Source organism: Cryptomeria japonica, chromosome 8 (genome assembly GCF_030272615.1).
Source record: "Cryptomeria japonica chromosome 8, Sugi_1.0, whole genome shotgun sequence".
In the NCBI taxonomy this organism is placed as follows: domain Eukaryota; kingdom Viridiplantae; phylum Streptophyta; class Pinopsida; order Cupressales; family Cupressaceae; genus Cryptomeria; species Cryptomeria japonica.
Genome location: NC_081412.1, coordinates 123,754,125 through 123,771,381, shown reverse-complemented (window position 1 = coordinate 123,771,381; position 17,257 = coordinate 123,754,125). Strand labels below are relative to the sequence as shown.

Below are 17,257 nucleotides of genomic sequence, written 5' to 3'. Positions count from 1 at the left end.
TAAACAAAAGCGAGTATGACTGCCAAAAAAGAAATCAAAATATCAACAACTAATGACAAATTACCTCAATGTTGATTATTAGACTTGAAACATTTTAAATTGCAACTTGTATAGCTGTGATCCCCTTTTCCCATGCTTCAATAGTCAACTTTCATATCATTAGAGTATTACCTCCCATGGAATCCTACCAATATTAAATTGGTAAGGCTTCCTTTTTAACTCCAAATAGGTGCAACCAAGTAAAGAAAGTGCAGTGGCTGTCTTCTCAAGAGTACAGAGGCTGCAAACAAACATAAACTGGTACAATAGTGCCTTTCGTTTCAAAAACAATAACTTTCAATAGAAAAATCAGCTCTTAATGATATGGACATTAATAAGAGGTTCAGCTAGGCAAGGAAATGGCCCAATATAATATAAAAACATTTAAAAGTTTCAGACAATAATCTAAACAATATAAATAATCTGGAATCATCTTATTAAGGTATTGGAAATTCTACACACACAAAACAGCAAACTAGAATAATGTATTCTGAAAATCTCACACAACCAAAATAACTGAAACTAGAAAACTTCCTGCAATTACTTGACTCAACTGTAATCCTCGAATGGAATTACTTAAATGAATAGGAGGGTTTTCCTCGAATCCATTCTTTACCAAAAGGTTATTACCCTACTGTAGAAAAGAAGAATGATGTTCAATCTTCAAAGAAATGAACTTGATAATATGAAGTTGTAACCCTCTCCATTCTTCAACTCCTCCTCAATGCTCATATAAGCTTTCAATGAAAACTAATCATCATTTTCATTTTTGTCTCCTTTTCCCTCCAAACTTTTTTTTGATTCGGACCCCATTCCTATTGTCACATTTAGTCTCTCTTTTAAAACAAGTTTTTTTTTAAAATAAAACATAAGTTATCTTTTAAATTACTTTTTGGAAAACTTAAATTAAATTATTAAATTATTTCCTTTGCACCACCCCATTAGCCCATGGGAAATGCAATAATAGGCTAAGGGTCTTCATTGGACTTACACTAGAGAAGGGAACATGACAGTCCTCCCTTCCTAAAGTTGCATGCCCTCAAGCAATTGCAAATTTGGATGCTCTAAAATCTACTCTACTTCCCAAGTGGAATCCTCTATAGGAAGATCCCTCCAATGTACCAAATCTTATGAAATGCTCATGTTTCTCAATTTTCTTTCCCACACATCCAAGATAGCTTCGAATACTAGAATCGACTTGCCTTCGTCAACAAGTGGAGGCAACTCTACTAAAAATTTGTTATGCTAACCAAGTGTCTTTTTTTGAGGCATAAAACATGAAACACGTTATGAATTTTACTTTATTATAGTAACTCCAATTCATTAGCAATCTCTCCAATCCTCCTCAAGATCGTGTAGGATCTATAGAAACATCTTAAGCTTTTCAACTCCACTTCTCTTGAGAGACGATTGCCTATAAGGTTGCACCCTTAAGAAAATCAAATCATCAACTTCAAAATTTATCTCCAATCTTTGTCAATCTACATGTATCTTTTATTGATTTTGAGCTTGTTAAATATTTTTATTAAGTACCTTCAAAATTTCTTAGCTTTGTTGAACCCAATCTTTTTCTCCTAGCACCCTATTGTCAATGATGATCAAATCCATTAAAAAGAAAGCGCCATATCCATACAAAGCTTTGAAAGAAGTCATACCAATGGACATGTGATGTGTGGTATTATAGTAGTACTCTCCAAGATAGAACCATTTGACCCATGCCTTGTGTTGTCCTACTACGTGGTGTATCAAACAACCCTCTATCCATTTGTTAATAGTGTCAATCTACCCATCAGTCTGAGGTTGATAATTGAACCAGCTATCTTTATCACTTATTATCTACGTTCCACCAACTTTCGAGGACGAGGACGGCCAGATGTGTTTCTGGTAACGGGGTACTTTTGGGACATTTTTTAGGGGATGATAGGAGACGACTGTTAAAAAAATAGGGGAATTTTTTAAAATATAGAGAAATTTCAAATATGCATATTATAACATTGATAAAACATTCATCATAGACATTGTAGAAGAATAATACATAGCATTAGACTTGAATTGAGATTTCACTTAGAACGGACAAACAAATTAACAAAATTCAAATGCTTTCATTGTCAATGTGCATACATATTATATTAGAATTATAACAAAAATGCCCAAAGGCTCCAAGTATCAACTATGAAATGACATAAACTGTAAACAATAAACATAGAAGTCCATAATCAGCTGCCCATAATAATGAAATGATAGAACTGAGAAAATATATGGCTGTCCATAATCAGCACAAGATAGGTTTAAGAGTCTAAATAAAAATCAGAACTCAAGTCTAAGTCCCTACTCCTCTTGCTGCTCTTCTGCTTTGCAAATCTGAAAATGAATGTCTTTTTCTTCTTATTAGTTATTTTATGCTTAGATTAGGTTTTGGAATTGTTTATGTGGTTTGGAGGTCCTTGTGGGCCAAGCCAGCCTTTTTTCAAATTAAACAATGTTTTTTTAATCTGGCTGTCCAAAAATGGCCTAGGACGTAGGGAATGGCTAGGCGACTTCCAAAAGTACCCTAGCCATCTTAGGGACTTCTATTGGTCCCCTACATCACTGATCACTCCTAAAGGCATCCCAGAAACGTTTCGAAACTTTGCTTGATTTGGGGACGGGTAGGGTACTTCTAAAACTCGTCCCCACGTCCCTATACCATCCCCGGTACAAGAATGGGGGTACCAGCACAGAGGATGCGCCCGTGGAACATAGCTTATTAGTGTTTGAGGCAAATCATGGGTTCTAAAAACTTTTCTGAATAACAATTCAGCTGATTGAGGTGCCTTATATTCAAGAGGTAGCAAGAATATGCATACTTAATAAGTCTATCAACCACAATGAAGATACAATCCTTGCCATGCACCTTTGGGAGTCCCATAATGAAATCCATTGAGATGTTTTATTTTTTATCTAGAATAGGTAGAGATTGCAACAGACCCATTAGAAAGATTGCTCAATAGACAAACCATGCATTCTCTAATGTGCTCAAGGACAACATCATCTTTGAGTCATTTCCAAGTGGAACTTTTCCTAATCTATTTGAATGTCTTGATATTCCCCTAGTGTCCTTCTAGAGGGGCATAATGGGCTGCCCTTAAAACTTTATCCTTCATTTTTTACTAGGGGACAAAATATACTCTATCCTTGTAGAGAATGATCTCATTTGCTACCCGATATCTATCAAGTTTCAACTTATCTTCCTTGATTTCAATAGCAAAAGCATTCTTAGAGTTAGAATATTCTACTAAAATTTCAACTTCAGAATTTGCTGATATATTATTCATAGAGTTGGCTTTCTTGACAAGGCGTCTACTACTATGTTCTTTTTTCCTTTAGCATATTCAATGTCAAAGTCATAGGCCTAAAGTTTACTTACCCATTTATGTTATCTTTTACTCAAATCCCTTTTCCTAAGAAAGTACTTCAAGTTGTGGTGGTCTGTTTTCATCAAAATTTACCACCAACTAGATATTTCCTGAATTTGGCCAATGCATGTTTGTTGGCCAACATATCTTGGTCATGGATTGAGAACCTTCTTTTTGCCTCTAATTTTATGGCTCTCAAAATCTATCGGGTGCTTATTCTATATCGAAATTGCTCCAATCCCTTCTCAAGATGCATCAAATTCCAAAACAAAACAAAATGAGAAATCAGGTAAAGCCAAAATAGGACACAAACTCATCACCTTGAATTTGTCAAAGGCTCCATGTGTTGCATCAATCCATGATATAGATGAGGATATCATCAAAAAAATCAAAACAAATTTCATCAATTGTTGTTGAACACTTGGTTCATGCAAGACTGAAAAGTAATTGGAGCATTAGTCAAATGAAATGGCATGACTCGAAACTCAATGTCAAAAGTGACATCTGAAGTTGTCCTATGAATATCCTCATCTCAAATCCGGATCTAATGATATGCTGATCTAAAGTTTTATCTTTGAGAAATAAACTACTCCATGTAACTCATCAATAAGCTCATCGATCTTGGGAATCGAGTATATGCTTTTTATGGTCTTTTTGTTCAAAGGATTGTATTCTATGCACATCCTCATGGTTCCATCCTTCTTAAACAAGACTACAAATGAAGCAAAGAGACTTGAACAAGGTCTGATGTGACCCGTGTCCAAGAGGTCCTTAATGGCTATCTCAATCTCTTATGTCTTTTGGGATGGCAATGAGGAGTAGTGATGACTAGTTTGGTTCCTCCTTCCATCTCTATGACATACTTGAAACCTCTATTAGTTGGCCTTCCAAAAGGTATTGTTGATGTGTTTTTTACGCACATGCAAACACAAAATAAAATACCCAAAAGTATCTTATCCTCTCTTGAACAAAGCTTCTCAAATGCTGAAGATTAGCTTAAGGATCACTTGAGATAACTCCAAGGTTCTGGTATGTCGGGTCACGACGTGTGTATAAGCATGAGTGGTCGTTGTGATTGTTGTTTCATCAAGGGGCCTTTTTGCATGAAGAGACTTATGAAATACTTTGCGGATGATATGCAGTGAAGTCTTTCCTACAACTACGAGATGTTTATCAAAAAATAGCAAAAGATGAGGGTTGAGAGGTTCTAAGCTATCCTAAGAATGAATGGATGAAGGACGACACAAGTGAAACTCTACTAGCCTTAGTGTCGCCATACAAGAACAATTCCACTAAAACTAGTGCAATCTTCTAAGGACACTTGAAGATTTTCAAATCGTTACCAAGCATAGACACCATCACTTGAATGCATACCCATGATTGAGCAACAATTGAACTTAAGCACTTTCAATGATTCCAGTTGACCACACAAGGCGCACTTACAATCAGCAAGAGGCTAGTGGTATGGATTACGAACTTCACAATAAATCAAGTACAACATTCCATCATTCAATCTAAATACTAAAACTAGTATCAAAGATTGATTTGAGGGGGTGAAAAACCATGCAATAAGCTTCAAAGATTGAATAGAAATACCCTAACTTCAATGTTTTATTAATCCAAAAGCCAAATAACAACAATTCTTCAAGTCCTCTTATCACTCTTGAACTCTATCTCTTATAGCTAATATCTAATATCTCTAGCTGATATCTAACTTTCTAACTGACTAACTCCTTACAAATGAAATGAGTGGAGTTTATATAGTACTCCCAAGTACAATGAAGGGCCGAGATCAAATGAAGATCAAGGGCCAAGATTTTGCCACCTAAACCCTCACTAGGGTTTGATATAAATGAAACCCTATCTAGATAAACATCATCATGGAATCAACCAATGAGAAAATAACATGTGCTAGCACAGAAATCGAGGAAGCATCCTCCAATGAGAAAATGCACTACCAAGTAGGATCATAACAAACTATCTTCTAGAATCTTGTTTCCTTTCTCCCCTTCTCTTCTAGCGTATTCAATGAATCTAGTCACTATGCCTTCTATCTCAGTCATCGGAACTTCAAGTAGAAATTTTAATTGTTCTTCCATGTGCATGACTTCATCGAAAGCTTTGACGATGGCATTCTCCCATTTAGGTTCAAGCTCTTGAGTCTTGCTGGCTAATACTACGAGTTCAAGCATATCATCCAACTGTCCTTTGGTGATCATTCCATTAGTCCCATGAAAGATAACTCTTACTCTTTCTTCCAACTCTCTAGCTTCTATAATCATCCCAGGATCAATCTTCCTCTCCAAAACGATATGTTCTACTTCTATTGTCTTATCATGAATACGATGCATATCATCTTGAACTTGACTGCATCTGTTTCCAATTTCTTCAAAAATGATCTTCTTCATGCGAAGTAGACTACTCCATTGTAGAAAGTTGGGTGTAGATCCTTCTCTTCTTATCTTCTCTCTTGATAAGACTTCCATGGGTGTTTTCCTTATTACTTGCAATACTGGAATGATAACATCTCTAGCATGAGCAAATGCTTCGAAGGCCTGTATGAGAACATGAGTTCTTCCAAGGACTCTTATGACTGTGTTGAGTGTCTTCATTATGCCCTTCATGAACTTGCTAACTTTGGTATATGAGTCTTCTATCCATGTGTCCATCAATTGTGCCGAATTCCTCATCTTCTCCATATGATCAACTGATTCCACAGGAAGTAAGGGTGGCAGTGTAGCTACTGGACTCTGATGTCTCAAAGGTTCCTGGAATTGTTGGAAGTAGTTCCCCCACGCACTTATCCCCTTCTCTAACCTTTTATTCTTTTCTAGTTCAGCTCTTAGCATATCATTAACTGCCTTCAACGAATCATTTGCATCAACTATGGCTTTCTTGGAGGTGAGTGGACCCAAATCAATAGTCTCCATGTCATACTCCTTTGTTGTGATTTCACTTTCATACTTATCAACCATTGGAGCAGCTATTTGGAACTTCCTTGATCCTGAATCATCTCTAATCACCTTGGACATCTTTGTAGCTTTCCTTTTCTCGGTGACTTCTCGAGTCCGGCTTAGAAGGCTCTCTAAGTCGTATGTTGGTTCTTCATCCACTACTATTACTTCTTGGGCTAGTCTTTCCTTAAGCCATTCAGGAATAGAGGATCTCCCTTCTTGAACCTGTGTTTCTTCCGCACTTTTTACTCATCTCTAGGTGGTGAAGTAGTCTCATCATTGTCTTCTTCTTCATCTTTTTCAATCTCTTGAATGTGATGAGTGAGATCTTCTTGTCCTTGTGATTATTTCTCTTTGCCATTATCATTGTGAACTGTGAATTCCATTGATTCATTTGCTCCTTGACTCAATTCCTTTTCTACTCCATGTTCTTCATGTCTTTCACCTTGACTCAACTCTTCTTCATGCCTAGAGGAAGGATGACTGGAACTTGATTTATGTTTTTTCCTTGAGGACTCCTTTTCTCCATGATCTTGTTTTCTCTTCGAACCTCTTGAGATGGTTGAGAAGCACTCCCACTTGCGCTTGCTTCATCTTCACCATCTTTCCTCGCTTCTGAGTGGAATGTCATTGTTATGTTCTACTCTTTCAATTTTTTATGTTGTATGTCTATCCATATGTGAGTGTATTCCAAGACTTGTTTCATCAACTCCTTCAAATCTACAACCTCTGTGTCAACCCAATTGATGTTGATCTCCTTGCTTTCTTTGGCATAGGCTGATTGAAGATATTTACCACTATCCTGGACTTGATCAGTGACATTGAACAACTTACATTTCCTGATGAAATCAAGGGGTAGTCTGGAATACATCTTTTTCTTCACTTCCACATCATCTTGAATGTTCATCCAATAGTCCTCCAACTGCCACTGGTGTCCATACTTCTTTACCAAAATTCCTTTTACATTATCATATGGATCGAAGTGATCTCTGGGAGTGAATAGCTTCAGTGAGTAGAGTGCTAACTCTTTCTCGGCATCTTCAGCTACTTGAAAGGAAGGACACACTTCAATAGAGTCTCCAATGCTTATGCCTATATGCTTTGACATATGCCACCAATTGTCTCACCACCTCAAATAGTACCACTCTGTTTGTCGGGTAGCGTGGCAACATGTAAGGAGGAGAAGGACACCCTTGAACTCTGATATAAGTGAATTTCGGGAATTGGATGAACCATGCACCATGTTGTTGAACCAATGCTTGTGCTTTTGGAGAGAGTTTTTTCTGAAGTCCTCATCGAAGTGTCCACGTGATGTGCATAGTGAATGCATCATTCACTCTCCTATAGTGTTGTTTAGGCGGATGATGAAGCTCCGTATAACATTCATGCACTTTTATCTCTCCGGGTTTACTTCCGACTATACCCCTATACATTAGTCTGGGATACTCGTAATTTCTTGCGAGAGGGTATATGACATAGGAGCTCATGTAGAATGTTCTAATGCGCTTTAGTCTTCTTAACTGCAAATCGATATTGTTGCTCATGAGCCTCACTCAATTAATTGCATCCTTGCCATGAGTGACAGTCTCTATGAAGTTGAACATCCAATCCTCGAAATATGAAGCCTCGGGTGCACCCACCACTCGATTAAGTAGGGTGATGAAGTCTCTGAATCCATCTTTGAAATCCACCCTATGTAATCTGTGGGGCCACCTACTCTAACCACCTCTACTCTTCTTTAACCAAAACTTGTCGATGATCTTTGAACAAGCTTCTCGATCATCGTCATAGGCAGACTTAGCTCCCTCCATACTTATGTAGACCATGTCCTTAGGCTCGGGTAGATGAAATGCTTCAATAATTGCTGTCTTTGAGAGATATGCAAGTACCGTTCCATCCTTCACCACTATTCTTCTTGAGGGAGAATTGTAATGTTGAGCATATTCAATGATTAACTCGTAGCATTGCACCGCAGGAGGGAAGCCAGCTACATTTATGATCCCACTATCAATCATCTCCTTTGCTGTAGCAGTAGGTTCACTTGTGTACAACGGGTTCCGGAACTTCTTGGTGTTGAATTTCCCGAGATTGGTGTCACCTATTTTGCTCCAATGAGACGTGATCCTAGTTTCTAATGTACCGTTCTTCGAGTCTTCCTTGATGAGTGCTTGACGGGTCATGGTTCTATTTGGTTTAGGAGCCGCCATCCTTCACCTATAAGAGATATGTAAGTTAGGATAATGATGAAAAGTATGTGAAATGTTGATACAATGAAGCCTATTCACTTAGTAGGCCACCTATGATTTTGATATAAATCAATCTTACATCTAAATGAATATGAAATTTGAATGCTAGATAAGACTAATTTTTACATTTTCTCAATGAATAAGGAGGTCTAATTTACTAAAACAATCAGTTTCTGACCTTAATCAGACCTGTACCCGATCTTTTATCAGTCAAAATGGTGCACTTACCCCTGATTTTTGATGATTCAAACTGATATGAGTGCTAGTGATCAATTGATGTGATTGGAGAACCTGCTGTTGCTGAGAGTGAGCGAATAAATCCGCCCTTGTAGGGATGAATTCGCAGTTCTTTAGGACAAATCTGCTGGTGATATTCCTTCTTCTAGATGAAATTCGCTTCTTGTTGATGAAATCCGCTCAAGAGAGAGAGGAATTTGTTTTCATTTGATGTTTGAATGGTTGTTCGAATGCTTTCTTATATGCAATGAAAGGTGAAAGGTTGTGTCTTTTCCTATGAAGGCCGACTTGTTTTGATAAAAATAAAATAACAAATTACCTTTCCATGCTGGCCGACTTACCTCTTTCCATTCAAATTTGAATTTTGCTTAGGGGCGCCAAAGTAATGTTTGATTAATCTTTAAAGTGCATTGGAATATCAAAGAAATTCGCTCCCCTAGGCCTGAACATGAAGGTCGCTCCCCTCTCTCAATTCATGAAGTTCGCTCCTCTATGCTTGAAGATGAAGTTCGCTCTTTTGTGCTTGAAGATGAAGTTCGCTCCCCTCCTTGAATTCATGAAGTTCGCTCCCCTCCTTGAATTCATGAAGTTCGCTCTTGTATGCTTGAACATGAAGTTTGCTCTCCTAGGCTTGTACACGAAGTGAATTTCAAACTAAAACAAACTTTCCTCCAATTGTTTCATTGTTGCATCAACTCAATCCTTAGGGTTTTTAAGTCATCCTCATTCAAACGCTCAAATTCACGCTCAAACACACACTCAAACAAGGCTCCTAGGGGAAATTCGCTCTCCATCCTCAAGACCTGAAGTTCACTCCTCTACCTTAATTCATGAAGTTCACTCTCCTACCTCGAGACGAAGTGAATATCGAATCGGAACTCTGACTCACCTTTGCTCACTTTCACTCACTCTCTCATCTTTGATGCGTGATGCTATGTTCACTATGAAGTGTCAGGAAGAATTTCACGCCAAATGCTACACACATGAAGTGGATTGAACACTTAGTGTTTGCTCACTCACCTTGTTTCACTCTTTCCATTCAAACTTGCAAGATAAGGCTCATGGAACAAACTTCACTCTCAATTAAGGGCATTCGAAGTGAATTTCGCTCCTCAAGAGGAGCACTTGAAATTTCGCCCTCAACCTCAAGCACTTAAAGTATGACTAACTAGTAGTCTTTCACACTCTTCAGCTGAACTCATGATAGACTTGATTCTCATGACACCTAGACGTTACAAACTCACTCATTTTACCTACGAGAGGGAGATATTAGACCAAGAGACTAGGACCTAAGCAGAAAAGAGGGGTCCCCATTTTGATGGGGCGATGTGTGAAAAGATCACAACAGGTACTAAAATAATTGTTATGCTTATCCAAAAGAGATTGGATATCCACATGATAAGACATATGAGGTGGAGCTATCAAACATTGGGCAGCCCAAGTAGCCCGCCCATGGCAGAAAATTTTCTCCATTCTTTTAGCAAAAACTACTTGAGGAGCTCCATTTGACATTCCTCAAAGCACTACATTCTTCCAATCTACTTGAAGCTTGAGTTTCATGGTTTGTAAATTCATTTCCCAAGGGAATGTAACCATTGAACTCCTAATGCTACATAAGTATCAGCCAACATCATAGAAGTCATCTATCACTTTGTGATTTCCCAAGGTGAAGTTCAATTGGGAAATTGTCTTCATGTGAGGCATGGTGAATCCTTCAGCAACCATCACATTAAACCCTTTGAAGTATTGTGTCTCGAAATCTATCTTGGCCACCTAACCTTTATCAATAAAATTGTGGGTTGCCCCACTATCAATCAGCATTGTGACTCTTTGCCCATGTAGGACTCCTCAAACTTTGGAAGGATAGTATTTGGGAGTACCATATAATGTGATAGAGGTTCCTCCTAAAACCACTTCTTCATCATGCCTCTTAGGTTTAGACTTCGCTTCATCTTTCTCACTTTCTCTCAAATTCTTCCCATCCAGATTCTTCAACTAAATCAACTTCAATATGGTAGACTTGCCCATGACCAAGACATATGTGTTTGATTGTTACTCTTTTGGATTTGACCGTGTAGATTTTTTTGTTGCCAACATTTCGGATCAAACACTATGATCCATCATTAGGGCAAGAGAGCGAGAGAGCAAGAGAGCAGAAATTAAGGATATTAGCAGACCTAGAGGATTAAATAGATAGGAGGAAAAGAAGAGGGTTTGATGACAAAGGCACAAAAATCAAAAAGGAGGAACAACAATAAAACAAATAAGAAAATATATGCACATAACAAACAAACAAAATAAGTAAAACACAAAGACAAAGGAGGAGGAAAAAGATGTAAATAAAGAAAATATAAAGAAAACTAAGAAAACTATATCCATTAACAAAGTATATGTATCTCACACACACACACATATATGCACATACATATATATGTATATATATACATATATATGTATATATATACATATATATGTATATATATACATATATATATACATACATACATACATATGTATACATATATATGTATACATATATACATATACATGTATATATGTATATGTATAGATGTATAGATGTATAGATGTATATGTATATATATGTATATATATGTATATGTATATGTATATATACATACATACATACATATGTATACATATATACATATACATGTATATGTATATATGTATATGTATATATACATGTATATGTATATATACATGTATATGTATAGATGTATATGTATATATGTATATGTATGTATATATGTCTATGTATATGTATATGTATATACATACATACATGTATATATATGTATGTGTATATATGTATATATATACGTATATATACATATATATAGACGTATGTATACATATATATAGACGTATGTATATATTCGTGTGTGTGCACACGCGTAAAGAGATACACTAAAGAAAGGAAAAAAAAAAGGAAAAGAAATTAGAACAAATTAATAAAAAGAAGAAAATGAACAAAAAGTAACATGTCCAAGAAGAACAAAATAAAGCAAGGGAGAATAAAAATAACATGAGAAAACCAAAAGGGACCTAAAATAAGAGGGGAATGAACCCAACAAATGAAGGACGAAAAGAAACAAAATGAAAACAACGAAAAAGAAAGAGAAAATACACAAAGGAGAAACCACACACATCTAGTAAACACACCAAAAAGGCAAGGGAAACCAACAAAGTAAAAGAAATACAAAGCTAAAGAAAATAGAACCTAAAAAACAAAATCAAAAGAGGAAAAAAGAAAAGACCAAACATAAAGAAAGACAAAAAATAAAGCTAAAAATGAAGCAATGGGAGGACAACAGTCTAGACAAGAAGAACAAGAAGCAAAAGGAAAGAAAAGTGACAAGGAAAGGAGAAGAAGAAGGATGAGGAGAAAGAAAAGGTACAAGAAAAAGGTTGACCCAAAAGGCATGACGATTAAGGGGAAGGGCAAGGTGATGACAAGAGGAGAGAAATGAAACCTCGGGGAGGGGGAGAACTTGGTTTCATAAGATGGTTTATAAGAAGGAGCCAAGAGAAGCTTAAATTCCAAGCCCCGTCTCAATTAAGGTTGGAGGAGTGATTGTGGATTTCAATGGCCTCTTTGAGCTTCCTTCTAAAGTAGTTGTCTTCAACTGCAACAATTTGGGTGTCTTCTAAAGTAGTTGTCTTGGAAGAGTGCTCAATAAGGGCAGATTTAAGGATCCCCCCATGTCTAATGTCAGCCCAATGTTCTTTAATTCTAGTACTAATAGAGCGACCAGAATCACCAATATAAGGAATGCCACAAGAACAAGTGACTTTATAGACACTCGAGTTGAGAAGAAAGTCTTTGGGGTCTTTGGTAGGAGGTATGTGATTCCTAAGAGTTTTGAAGGGTTTTAAGGAACAACGAAGGCCTCTTTTTTTAAGAATCTTGGCAAGTTTGTTGGAGAGGCCCTCAACAAAAGGCAGGGAGGCAAAAAAGGAGGATGGAGGGGGAATAGAAGAAGGATTAGGAGCACTCCAAGATTTGGCAAACATATGTTGTCTAGCACCTACTGTTTCTCACAAGAAAAGCTTAACTTTTTCCTTCAAAGCTCATATTTTACTTCTTTGTTTATTTCTCCAGCCATTCTTTCTAAAAAGGCTTCTTATGCTACTTTACTTGAGGTACCTTAGGAATGAAGGAACAAAGGACTCCATGTTTATAGCTCTTGTGATTGCATCTTGCAATGAAAAAAGATCAAAGGCTTTTACCCAACCCTTAAGGGGCTTAGTCAAACCTTCAATAAATAAAACAATAAGCCCCCTTTCGAAGACATCTAAAACCATAACAAATAGTTCCTAGAACTTTGTCACATAATTGCACGTTGAACAATACTACTTCAACTAGGCCAATTCCCTTAAATGAACCTCATGGTCCTTTCGATCAAATCTATCAATAATCCTTCCACTAGGCTCAACATAAGTATCAATCAAACTATGGCCTTGAGTGATTGTTATGTGGTACCACCATTCATGTGCCACACCCTACAAATGAAGTGTAGCATATTTGATTGTCTCTCCTTCAAACATAGGAATTAGAGCTATGTTACCTAGGGATGTGTCCCTGACAAAATTGGGGTTGTTCTGAGGATGCAGGGACGGATCAAAAACCTCCCCTATCATCCCCAAAAATCTACTAAAAACATTTGAGCATACACAAGAAAAACCTAAAGATAGCTACCCATTCTCAGGACGAACAGGGGACGCCAAGACGTACCTTGATCATCCTAAGGATAGCTAGCCATCCTCAAGATAGAAAGGGGACCCTTGGATGTCCCCGTCCTGAGGATGGCTAAAACACAACGACAATATGTTCAATTCTAAAAAAACACAATCTGATATTTTTGGGCCTTTCCCATCTTTTGCCCAATGGTGTGGGTAGTTTGGCACTTTTATAGGCACCATGGATTCTCATATGATGAGTCAAAGTTTTGCATATTGGTAAAAAAAATTATGTTTGTCTGTTCATTCTAAACTATGTCGTCTACCCTACATGCACATGTGCATTACTTGTCACAAAGTGGAGCCAATGCATCAATCAGTGCTGCTAGGATGTTGGAAGAAGTGAGCAAGTATATATGAATGTACATGTTTTTGGCTAGATGTGTCTGAATTTATGTGGTATTACTTTCACACTTTATCACAAATCCAAGTTCCAACAATTTCTAATAGAAACATGGGTAAGTGCTAACTGCTAACTATTCAAAGTGTCTATGTTTATCTTTGGCAGAGCATGGATATAGTTTTGTTAAAGTTATACTTCTACATTTCGTTATCAAATATTGTTACAAGCTTTGTTCAATTGATTTCCAATTTTCTATAGATTGCATATGGTGATCCTCAAGAGAATGCCTCACTTGAACGTGCCATGCTACAATTAGACTATAAATTTATGTCATACCTTTGTATGTTAATGTGAAAAACTCTAAAATTATATTTTAAGGTTCTATGATGTATATGATGATTGCCTTATCAATGCTATCATATGAATATTTGAAATTTTCTATATTTTTTAAATTTTCCCTATTTTTTGAATAGCCATCCCCAAAAAATGGCTCCCTCCTATCCCCATCTCCTTGTCCCCTACCATCCTCATCCTACAAACTTGGGATAACATAGGTTTAGAGGAAAATATGTGTCCATCTCTAGATCCATGCACAGCTTATACACATGTTTGTACCATTACAGGTGGAATGACAACTTACCTAACCGTCATTGCAAATCTCAATTGTTATAGTTTGTGTTTCTCTTTCTTCTAAACCAAATTTTTATTTTCAAGTTGCAAAATTTCAATAGAGATGTGGCTGCATGAAACTCCTCTCCCAAAGATTGGTACTCATCTAAAGAATCCACAAAGTTGTCTCAATTATTTTGATTATGTTGCCCTCCTCCCTCAGGTCCTACTTCTCTTGTCAAGTGTTGAAAATAATAGCTAGCTCGGATACCTGATCATTGAATTTTAATGTTGTCAATGACAATTAAAATTCATGTGTATTATCTCTCAATTAAATGTGTTATTGGGCTGGACCCAAATGTAACGTGGAAGGCAATTACAATGACAATATAACATAATTCAATAAACATGCAAGCCAACTTGAGGATAATTGGCGCCAAAAGGTTGATATAAAACTATCAACAAATGAAGTCATTCTACAATCATATACTACGGATATAATCTGCTCTTCTATATCAGCGAACTCTCCTTACTTGTGCGAAATTATTTGAGGATATTGTTAGGTGAAGTTGAAGGCTCTCCTTGTGCGAACTTGAAGGCTCTCATTGTGCGATTCTGCTCCAGCCTATCTCAGACATCTGCTGCTGATCTCCTTTAGTCATCTGCTGATTAGAGCTGCATTCTTCATTGCTCTGTCAACTTGCTGTTTGGACAGCGATCTGAGATAAGTTCGCTATATTGTAATTGCCTACATTTGAGATAATACATATCATATTTAAGGCTGGGTTTTTCACCTCCAAGAGGGAGGTTTTCCTAGGGTATTGGTGTCTTGTGTCTTGTGTCTTGTGTTTCATTGCTGTTACTGTTTATTCACAGTCTGATTATAACCTAATTGCTTAAATTAACATCTGATTGCTTAAAATCAACATCAAGAACTTGGGTTGGAGAGCGATCTGGCTGCAAAATCGATCACCAATCTGGTGTGGTTATTATTGTTATTTGTCGTTGTACTTCACCATTCTCCTTCTGATTTGCTCTGGAAATATTCATGTTATGAAATGTTTGCATCATCTATCAATAATATTGTCAATTGTTGTTGATCTTGTATGATGGCACTAAGTTGTAACCTTCATTAAGAATTCTAATTTCTCTTTCATATCGATATCCTCTTATCTCAAACTCTACAAATGGAAACTGCTTCTATGTTAAAAGGATTAGGAGACTAAGCTCTTCTTCTTTCCCTTTGATAATGTTTGATTTTTGTCACTAAAACACGTGTGTGATCCTCTATATCAAATGATTATCTTGCATATATGCTAACAAGATCATGACTCTAATTCCAAACTAATGTTTTGAACTGAAATTTTCTTAAATTTTGCAATTTCACTATGGACATGCAAGAATCTTAACACCTTTTGATCATCAAGATCTCAATGTGGGCAATGTGAGAGCATACAATGAAAGGGGTTATCTAATTATTATAGGAAAAATCTTGTTTATTGCAAGTCACACAACTCTATATAGAAACTAATACAAAAAACCTAGAATTAATGTAATAATTTCTAGCAATGAGCTTTACAAATTAAATACAAATATTGAATCTGGTAGAGAACCGCACATATTATCATTAGAAATAAAAATGCTAGAAATGAAAGTGATTCTTCATGTCGTGGTAGAATAGCCATCTAGACTTACAATATTTTAATCCACTTCTAAAATTATGATATTTTTGGCAATAAACCACACAAAAATTTACAATGTAAAATATTATTTTTTTATATCTAAAATACTAATGATGATCAATAGAAGTCCAAGGGATTGACAATAATCGGTTGAAGCATTGAGTTCTCATTGTGGGGACCCAAGTTCAAATCCCAAAGGGACATCTAATTTGGAATTCTATGTTGTAACTTGTAACTCTTGATCTTCCATAGTTGGCTTTTATTGTGCAAGCGGTTTCTAAATAAGTGGATTTCTAAGTTGTGACTCTTTGCATTCCATAAGTGGTTTCTAGTGTGTCTACTTGAAAGGAGCTAGTATTAGTCTCATTGTTGCGCTTGCAAAAGCTTGCATTGGTCTCATGTTGATGCTCATATGAGCAATATATTTGTAAGCAATTAGCAATATATTGGTAAATAGTTTTTGTCACTACATTTAAACTATCTAACTCACCTAATAGGTAGTGACAAATTTTATCAACAAATGGATAAATTGTTACAAATTTAACAATTCTCCTGTGCGTTTGAGAGGGGCAGCCCCTTGTATGATGGGATTTTGGATTTTCAAGTACTTTTTACCAGAAATGCTTTGTTACCAAGTACAGGGGTTAGAGGCTAGGGGCAGGTGTGGGTTCGTCTCGAGTCCGAGTCTAGACTAAGTGCAGCCCCAAGTTCACCTAGGGTACTACCTTGGGGGCCCGGGTGTGCAATGGGTTCGGCTTCAATACTCTAGGCGAACCTAGGACGTACCCAAGCAAAGAACCATAGCTTGTCTAATCTTTTTATGCCAACCATATTTGGTCCACTCGTAGACCTATCAATTAATGTGTTTCTTGGTTTGTTGGATGGTCGACTCTCAAAGCCTTGAGGTGCTTCCATGGCATCATTTATCATTTTCTCATTTAAGGAACCGTTGTGACCTTTTTCACACATCACCCCATTGAGAATGGGGACC

At 36.7% G+C, this 17,257-nt stretch overlaps 1 protein-coding gene across 5 annotated transcripts in view; it reads right to left on the bottom strand.

Annotated features, from left to right (window-relative positions):
* Nucleotides 1–17,257, bottom strand: part of LOC131041644 (increased DNA methylation 2) — a 52,577-nt gene that overhangs the window by 21,824 nt on the left and 13,496 nt on the right. For 3 of the 5 annotated variants that reach the window (XM_057974800.2, XM_057974797.2, XM_057974796.2), the window contains one exon: nt 65–280. The exons of 1 other annotated variant lie outside the window; for it this stretch is intronic. The gene's annotated coding sequence lies outside the window, so the exon portion shown is untranslated. Of the gene's footprint in view, nt 1–64; nt 298–17,257 lie in introns of all 5 variants that reach the window. One more of the 5 variants, XM_057974799.2, reaches the window with a different exon arrangement.